General features: G+C 29.6%; 1 protein-coding gene across 4 annotated transcripts in view; it reads left to right on the top strand.

The window, feature by feature from the left end:
- The first annotated feature begins 643 nt into the window (after positions 1-643).
- Positions 644-8,697, top strand: part of LOC119613008 (putative GPI-anchored protein pfl2) — a 29,105-nt gene continuing 21,051 nt past the window's right edge. For 3 of the 4 annotated variants that reach the window (XM_037968934.1, XM_037968936.1, XM_037968935.1), the window contains exon 1: positions 657-819. The gene's annotated coding sequence lies outside the window, so the exon portion shown is untranslated. Of the gene's footprint in view, positions 820-8,697 lie in introns of all 4 variants that reach the window. The other variant, XM_037968933.1, reaches the window with a different exon arrangement.

The raw sequence follows: 8,697 nt of genomic DNA, 5'->3' as shown, positions 1-8,697 counted from the left end.
TCTGTCCCCTCCGCTTCCTTTCCTCTTTTTTTTTCCCCGTGCGGTTTGTTCTTTCCTTATACCTTCCCCCCGCGTGTCCTGGCCCCCTCCTCTCGTTCTTTTCCCGTTCCTCTTCTCTCTTGCTATCGCCTTAATTGCTTTCTGGCTGTCGGAATATATGAACCCATCTAACATTCCTGGAGCTTGGATGATCTAGTTGTTATAAGAGAGATGGTAGTATACTGTGATTTTAGGATTTTCTGTGTAAATCCCCATATCCGTTATGGCTGCCAGTTTAAAGATATCTGTGTGAATTATATTCTGCTTGTGCTAATCTTTAAAGAAAATACTTTTACTTTACACCAATATATAATTTTCAATACATTATTAGTCATCAAAATGTGGCAGCTCTGGCTACCTTTAAGTTTTACAAAATTTGTCTCTATTTTCCTTAAAAATCTCTACACATTTTATTAACATGTGGGAACAAAACTCTCTCTAATAGAAATGAGTATCACTTGCGGCGCATTTTTTCATTATAAATGAGAATTTTCTTTATTGAATTTTCTTTGTATACGTTAGAATTTTCATTTTTGTTTTGTTTAAGGAAAAAAACTAAATGGGGATTTTTAATAAAAGAAATTTTCAAAATTATTATGAATTCAGTCAATATTTAGAGCTACAATTAAACGTTTGTTTATTTTAACATAAAAATATAACGAGAAGAGAAATATAAAAAAATAAGAAAATTTTTAAAAAATACAATAAATTTTATAGAATTTCTTTTTAAAAACTTCGAAAAAAGCAATAAATAAAATTAGAACGGTTCTATTTGTTGTGGTATTTATTTGAAAACAATAAAAACATTTTTTGAGAAAAAAAATACTAAACAATAACAAAAAACAACGCATTTTATACAAAAAAGAAAATATAAATATCACGACGTTTTTGTTTGCGCTAAAAAACCACAAATTAATGTTTTAAATTACTTATTTAATAATAAAAAAATAGTTGAAAAATAATAAATCTATTTATTATTTATGTATTTATTTATCTGCTGCTGCATTTGTTGTTATATAAATCAATAACAATTTGGTTTAAATTTAAATCTCAGATAGTAACTGACATTTTAATGATTTGTTGTTTTATATAATTTTCAATTCAATTTTGTCTGAATTGCTGCTATGATTTGTGTCGTGTTTTTTTGGTTTTTAACTTTGTCTGTTAAAACATAATTTTATTTAACAGATCATTTACACACATAGATTCTATTTGAAACCATATTTGGTTTCCGAAATAAAATAAGTTAACATGTTTCTCAAAAAAGCCATATTTGTTAGATTTATTGCAAATCTAATAAGTGTTTTTGTAGGATTTTGTAAATTAGAATTGTCGCTTGTGGCTTCATTTTGTTATATACTCCGAAATGCTAATGCGGTTGGAAAGGTGTATTTAGTTTGTTACGGTGTATGGTGCAAATAATTTTCATAAAAATTATAGAAGAATTTGAACCATATTATAAAAAGAAAATTAAATTAAAAAAAAAATAAATTTATCTGTGGAGTGTGTCAGAAATAAACTTTTCTAGCCAAAACATATCCATGGTCCAACAAATTATATTTTTTTAACACGTTAGCTTTAAAACCTATGTCAGATATCTTTTTTAAATCGATATTTTTTAACCGTTATTTCGTTCTAAATGGACACCGCAAAAAGAATATGTGAAATAGTAATCAAAATCTCAAAAGATCTGAAGGTTTATTTTCAACACTATTTCAAAAGCCATCAACTACAGACTAGACTATATAAAGGAAGACTGAAGAACCTGAATCGGAAAGCAGAAAAAGTCCCTGTAGAAAATTAATAAAGGCTCGACTATAGACTAAGACTATAGACTAAGACTATAGACTAGACCTATAGACTAGACTAAGAACTAGACTATTAGACTAGACTATAGGACTAGACTATGACTAGACCTATAGACTTAGAACTATAGAACTAGAACTATAGACTAGACTATAGACTAGACTATAGAACTAGACTATAGACTAGACTATAGACTAGACTATAGAACTAGACCTATAGACTAGACTATAGACTAGACTATAGACTAGACTATAGACTAGAATATAGACTAGACTATTAGACTAGACTATGACGACTATGACTAGACTCATAGACTAGACTATAGACTAGACTATAGACTAGACTATAGACTAGACTATAGACTAGACTATAGACGAGACTATAGACTAGACTATAGACTAGACTATAGACTAGACTATAGACCTAGACTATAGACTAGAACTATAGAACTAGACTATTAGACTAGACTATAGACTAGACTATAGACTAGACTATAGACTAGACTATAGACTAGACTATAGACTAGACTATAGACTAGACGATAGACTAGACTATAGACTAGACTATAGACTAGACTATAGACTAGACTATAGACTAGACTATAGACTAGACTATAGACTAGACTATAGACTAGACTATAGACTAGACTATAGACTAGACTATAGACTAGACTATAGACTAGACTACTAGACTAGACTAAGACTAGACTATAGACTAGACTATAGACTAGACTATAGACTAGGACTATAGACTAGACTATAGACTAGACTATAGACTAGACTATAGACTAGACTATAGACTAGACTATAGACTAGACTATAGACTAGACTATAGCTAGACTAGACTAGACTATAGACTAGACTATAGACTAGACTATAGACTAGACTATAGACTAGACTATAGACTAGACTATAGACTAGACTATAGACTAGACTATAGACTAGACTATAGACTAGACTATAGACTAGACTATAGACTAGACTAGACTAGAATATAGACTAGACTATAGACCTAGACTATAGACGAGACTATAGACTAGACTATAGACCTAGACTATAGACTAGACAATAGACTATACTTGCTAGACTATAGACTAGACTATAGACTAGACTATAGACTAAGACTATAGACTAGACTATAGACTAGAACTATAGACTAGACTATAGACTAGACTATAGACTAGACTATAGACTAGACTATAGACTAGACTATAGACGAGACTAATAGACTAAGACTATAGACTAGGACTAGAGACTAGACTATAGACTAGACTATAGACTAGACTATAGGACTAGACTATGGACTATAGATAGACTAGACTAGACCTAGACTATAGACTGAACGAGACAAAGAGACCTAGACTAGACTATAGACTAAGACTATAGACTAGACTAGACTATAGACTAGACTATAAACTAGACTATAGACTATAGTAATAGATTATATTATAGACTAGATTATAGACTAGACTATAGACTCAGCCCTGTTATAAACTGCTCTGGAAAGATAAGAATTTGACAGTGGATTAGTCCCGTAACTGGATCTTTAAGTTTCAGACGTTATATCTAGACAGTAGTGTCGCATAAGTGCCAGTAAAATCTGTTTCAATGAATCCACTTTATTTGTATAAAAATTTACTTACATTTGGCAAAAACAACTAATTTAAAAACTTTATAAAGAATTTATTATTAATATTATTAGTTACCCGTAGCGCACTGTCTGAATCGTATAATTTTTGTATTTATTTTAAGTTGTACCAAATTTGAAATGATGTAATTTTATTTTGGATAATATTTTGTTACTCGTTTAATTTGTTGTTTAGTTTTCTGCTCATTTAGTATTATAAAGTTGTTTAGTTAAAACGTGTGCGTTATTACTTAATAACAATTGTGTTTGAGATAAAAAAAAATTATTTAAAAATCTATTAAAAAGAAAATAAATTGTAAAAATTCTTATTAAATTTATACATTCTTTGACACAAATTGTTATTATAAATTTTTATTTTGGTGACGAAATAAATTTATTTTTATAACAACAAGAACACACCGGTAGAATTTTTTTTTGTCAAATACAGATGAAAACAAAAAAAAAAAAAAAAAAAAAAAAAAAAACAAATTATTTTAAAAGTTTGTCATACATTTTCAGATTCTTTGCAAAAAAACACACAAAATGACAAATCTAGCGAATTAAACAATTGTATAATAAATATTTTTTTCTAGGTATTTAGGTTTTAAAAGAAAATAGTTTTTTGTTAAAACAAAGACATTTTTTAAATATTAAAAAAGTTATAGTTTTTTTTTATTTTTTGGCTTGATTAAAGAAAGGGCTTATTGTTCGGTTTATTTTAGGATTTAACATCTGCCTTGAAAAAATATTTCAAACATTTTAAATAAAATTTAAAAAATTGTGTGAAAATATTTTTTTCATGAGTTTTAGTTGTAAACAATTTCGTGTTGGTTGTTGTGATAAATTACTTTTTTTGGTGCAAAGTTGTTTGAACTGATTTTGTTTAAGGTTTTCTAGACTATATTTAACTGGCTACTTTAGTTCTAGAGGTCAAAATTTGCAATAAAATTTGGACATTAACATTTATAATGACAATACAATATTATATACGAAAATTCGAAATTAGTTTCAAAAATTCGAACATTTAAAGTTGTGTTCGAAATTTCGTTTGTGTTCTTTAACTCTTTTTTTTAGAAGAGTCCAATAACTTTCCTCAGGCCGATGTTCTGGATAGTTTTGTGAAATTGCCTCTCGTGGTACAAAATTGTCATTATTGTTTGAATACCACTTCAGAGACTTTTTTCAATAATGGCATGTTGCCAGATGGGTCCAGAAATATGAAGACGCTCAGAAATATGAAGACGCTCAGAAATATAACAGACCCCACTTCGTAATAGATATTTCTGTGTATATCGAACCAAATGTCATAAATGATTGGCTTCTTTTGCCACAATTGCAAACGGCTTGCCACACAAGAATTTTGGGGGAATTTTGTTTGATTTACTTCCAAGTCTTTACCGAATTGCAATCTGGACCTTTCCGAACTTTATAGGACTTCAATCCAGTATTAGCTTTGGTTAAGTTGCCTCTCTGATAGAAGTGTTCAGTGCTGTGCGAAAGAGTTGTCTGACTTGTTTTGTCTTAACAATATCAGTTAGACCCTTTTTCTTACCGATCCGCGGTTTCTTTCAATTCCCAAATTTTCCTTATACTCTTAAATGGCTTTTGATATAGTGTGACATTAAACCTTCAGATCTTTTGTCATTTTTATGAAAGTCTATGTCGGATTTTTTGAAAAGTTTCACACACTTTTTTCTCGAAGTCCCTTTTGTCCGAAATAACAAATGATTCAGAAAAAATAATATCTGTCAGAGGTTTTAGAGCTAGCGTGTTTATTGAAAAACAATTATATGTTGGATCAGGAATAAGATTTGGCTCGAAAAGTTTTTACTGGCTCATCCCTTAGTACACACTTTAATTAATAGATTACTCTATAGCCTATAGGCTAGTACAATGACTAATCCATAGACCAGATCAAAGACTATATTATAGACTCCTTCATAGAATAATCAAAAGACTTGCCAATAGGTTAGTCCAGAGAAAAGTCAATCGACTAGTCAATAGACTCCTTTATAGAGTATTCAATAAATTAGTGAGTAAACTTGCCAATAGACTAGTCCATAGGACTTGTTTATAGCCTAGATAACAGACTAGTCCATATATAGATCAATAGACTTAATCAATCGATAAGTCCATAGAGTATTTAATAACATAGTCAACTTGTCAATAGACTAGTCCATGGAGTAGTCAACCGACTAGTCAAGAATTGTCGTTAGCCTATTTAATACACTAGTCCATAGATAAGTTTACGACGTATGTAGTCAGTAACATATGCCGTAAACTTGCCAATAAACTAGTCCATAGGGTAGTCAATTGATTAGTCAATAGACCTTTTGATATCCTATTTAATAGACTAGTCCATAGATTAGTCAATAGACAATTCCATAGGAGAGTCAATGTACTAGCTTAATGACTAAACTTGTCGTTAGCCTATTTAATAGACTAGTCCATAGATTAGTTTACGGAATATGTAGTTAGTAACATATTCCGTAAACTTGCAAATAACTAGTCCATAGAGTAGTCAACCGATTAGTCAATAGACTTGCAAATAACTAGTCCACAGATTAGTTAATAGACTATTTCATAGGTGAGTCAATATACTAGATTAATAATTTTGCAGTCTATTCGATCGTAAACTTGTCTACTATATAGATCCGATAAAAAAGTTATTTAGCACTTCTAATTCATAAAAAAATTAGAATCAACACTTATTTTGAAACCCTTTTATTTGGAATAAAAAAATCTTTTAAATATTCATATGCATAATAGGACCATTCCATAGAAAGAGTGTTGGCCCCCCAAAACCTTGACAGAAACAGCTTCGAAGGTTATAATTTCGAACCAAAATCCGTAATCTTAACATCAAAATACAATGACTATAGGCTTTAAACATGTGTTCTGGAACTAAGAATTTATAATTTAATTATAAATTCATTAAAAACCTAAATCCAAAATGTCCCCCAAACGCACACACACACATTTGAAAAGTAAACAATTAATTAACGTTAACAATCACCCTTTATGACCTTTTCCCTATAAAAACCGACAACATAAACCCCAAATATTTATACCAAAAAAAAAAAAAAAATAATGCATTTAAAAAACATAATAATAAATTTCACTGACGCGCGATTTCCTCAATTTATGGTTTATTTTCAAAGATGTGCAGCAAAACAAAAAGAAGATGCTGTTCATTTCGTTATTTTTCTACGTTTCTTCAGATTTTTATCTTACAAAATGCGTGGGTGACTCAGCAAACACGAGAAAAATTTAAAATAAAATTTTCAAAAAAAAAAAAAAAAAAACTCATTCACTTTTTTCTACTTTTTAAAGAAAATATGATAATTCATTTAAGACAATTATAAACGTGAACGAACATGTTTTGGTTTTAAAACAACCAAACAATTATTATTATTATTATTTTTTTAAATATGGAAAATTTGCTCAATTTCAGAGCATATTACTCTCTGATCCCTGTTGCAGCTGTTTTTTCAGAATTTGACGTCAGTTTTTCTTGTGTTTTTTTCGGTGATCTACTTAATTTTGGTTAATTTTTTTGTATTGATCATTTAAACTGTTTTAAATGATTTTTTGTTTTTAAATTAATTGTCTGAGAACGCTTGTACCTTTGAAATTCACCAAAACATTTTTTGTTAAAAAAAAATTATGTTTACTTGAAAATTTACGTCTGATGTTAATATTTATTATCCAAATAATTATTTTAAAACGTGGCGTTTTAATTTTTAGCTTTCTTTGTTTTTTTGTGTTAAATAATAGATTTTTTGAACTTTTTTGTGTTTTGATTTTCTTTAATATTCATTATTAAAACAGTGGCGGCGAGATAAATAAGTACATTCAAAAATATGTTTTCCTAGTTTAGAAAATAACTCATTAATTTTACTTAAAAAGATTTAGCAGAGATATAAATTTAATTAAACGTTCCAGAATGAATTGTATTGGTTCCAAAACTAGTTCTACAACTGAATTTTTATATTCTAAGTACAAAAGTGTTACACAGTGGGCACTTCTTATATGAAACTAGTTCTTTAATAATTATTATTTCATCAAAACTTTTAACTTTTAACAGTACCAGTTCTTTGGAATTTTTAGTTAGTTCGTTCGTCAGTTAGTTAGTTAGTTGTTAGTTAGTTAGTTAGTTAGTTAGTTAGTTTAGTTAGTTAGTTAGTTAGTTAGTTAGTTAGTAGTTAGTTAGTTAGTTATTAGTTAGTTATTAGGTTAGTTGCTTAGTTACGTTACGTTAGTTCAGTTACGTTATTTATGTTTAGTTAGTTAGTTCGTTAGTTAGTTAGGTTAGTTAGTTTAATTAGTTAGTTGTTCGTTAGTTATTAGTTAGTTAGTGTCGTTCGTTCGTTCGTATAGTCTACGTTCGTTCGTTCGTTCGTGTTCGTTAGTTACGTTCGTTAGTTAGTTCGTTCGTTAGTGTAGTTCGTTCGGTCGTTAGTTCGTTCTTTCGTTCGTTCGTTGCGGTCGTATCGTTCGTTAGGTCGTTCGTTTTCGTTGTTTCGTTGTTCTTCTTCGTTCGTTCGTTCGTTCGTTCGTTCGTTCGTTCTGTTATTCGTTCGTTCGTTGTTCGTGTTCGTTCTTTCGTTCGTTCGTTCACGTTGTCTATCGTTCGTCGTTAGTCGTTACGTTCGTTTCGTTCTTCCCCATTCTTTCGTTCGTTCGTTTCCGTTCGTTCTTTGTTCTTAACTTCGTTCCTCTCCGTCTAGTTCCTCACAATCCGCCGTTCCAGTGCCTCCTACCATTCTTTCCTCTCCTTTCTATTTGTTTTGCATCCTGACCTCGTTCTTCTTTAGTCCCCGTACGGTCTCATTGCTGTCTTCTTCTGACGATTTTCAAGAACGAGTTCTATAGTTCCATAATGATATTCCAGAATTGGAAGTGGTTCTGTTTGCAATCGCTCTAGAAGAAGGTTTTTATAGAAAAAATTCCAAAATTTTTCCGAGAGAATTACTTTTTAAATATTTCATATTTTCATTAAACACAATTTTGAATATATTCTCAATATCCTTTTTATGTTCGTCACATATTGTTAAAATGTATTGCGCTTAATTGCTGTAAATAATGAGGTGGCAAATAAATGAAATTATTTTAGTTTTCTTATTAATTTATAAATGTTTTCCTTATTATCTCAAGCAATTAAAATAAAAATTTATAAATTTTATTTAGTTCGTATAAAATGCGTTGTTTTTTGTTAATAAAATT

This window comes from Lucilia sericata, unplaced genomic scaffold (genome assembly GCF_015586225.1).
Source record: "Lucilia sericata isolate MDLA Ls3-8-SP2 unplaced genomic scaffold, ASM1558622v1 Contig001916F_arrow, whole genome shotgun sequence".
NCBI classification, from domain to species: domain Eukaryota; kingdom Metazoa; phylum Arthropoda; class Insecta; order Diptera; family Calliphoridae; genus Lucilia; species Lucilia sericata.
The sequence above is the reverse complement of the archived record's forward strand: the minus strand, read 5'-3'. Positions and strand labels throughout refer to the sequence as shown.